The sequence below is a fragment of the Schistocerca gregaria genome, chromosome 2 (genome assembly GCF_023897955.1).
Source record: "Schistocerca gregaria isolate iqSchGreg1 chromosome 2, iqSchGreg1.2, whole genome shotgun sequence".
Lineage (NCBI taxonomy): Eukaryota > Metazoa > Arthropoda > Insecta > Orthoptera > Acrididae > Schistocerca > Schistocerca gregaria.
This window is the reverse complement of record NC_064921.1, coordinates 906,433,934-906,434,751: the sequence shown is the minus strand read 5'-3', so window position 1 is coordinate 906,434,751 and position 818 is coordinate 906,433,934. Positions and strand designations below refer to the sequence as shown.

The 818-nt window shown below is 44.5% G+C and overlaps 1 non-coding gene across 1 annotated transcript; it reads left to right on the top strand.

The window, feature by feature from the left end:
- The first annotated feature begins 321 nt into the window (after positions 1-321).
- On the top strand, positions 322-396 carry Trnas-aga (transfer RNA serine (anticodon AGA)). The gene has a single exon. It is a non-coding gene; the product is annotated as a tRNA-Ser (tRNA).
- The last annotated feature ends 422 nt before the right edge of the window (positions 397-818 follow it).

Sequence of the window (818 nt, the reverse complement as noted above, 5' to 3'; positions counted from 1 at the left end):
GGGACCATTTTTTGACCACTCTTCATCTGCTTATTCCTTTGTGAGATGAGATCATTCACATTATATGTGCTGCAGTCTTTTTGTAAAAGTGCAAACTCACTAAAGAAAGCTAAGGTTCCTCTAAATCTGAAATGTGTATTTCATAATGTACTTAGGAACAGGTGCTCTATTCTGATTTAAAAGTGTTTAAATTGTAAAATCTGGTCACTACTGCTTTTAATAGTCATTGTGGTACATTATTTCTCTACAAAGCACTAATATTTGGAAGGTAGAAGACGAAGTACTGGCTGAAGTAAATCTGTGAGGTCGGAGCATGATTCGTGCTTGGGTAGCTCAGTTGGTAGAGCACTTGCCCGAGAAAGGCAAAGGTCCCGAGTTCGAGTCTCGGTCCGGCACACAGTTTTAATCTGCCAGGAAGTTTCATTCTGAAAATAGCTATAGTATATTATACACCACTCGAATACTGTTGTGGCCCAGGGAGATGGGCTGGAGTTTCGTACAGGTGGATGAGCATGGAGCGAGGATGAATGGCCCAGACCATGTTCTGACATGTCAGTGACACGATGATATCTGCAATAACATTTATCGTGTAAAGTGTTCAGAATTATGAGTATCGTCAGAGCTAAGGTCGGCAGCTACGCATAGTCATACGTGCCACGGAGTGTTAATGTCTCGTCAGCTAGACATGATTCACCCAACATGTCAGTGCCACGGCCGGGTGGCAGCAGGGGACGGGTAGGTGTCACCTGTCCAGATGATCCTTGACACAGTGCGGCTCCCACCTTAGCACTCTCGAAGATAGCCCGTCGAATGCTTCA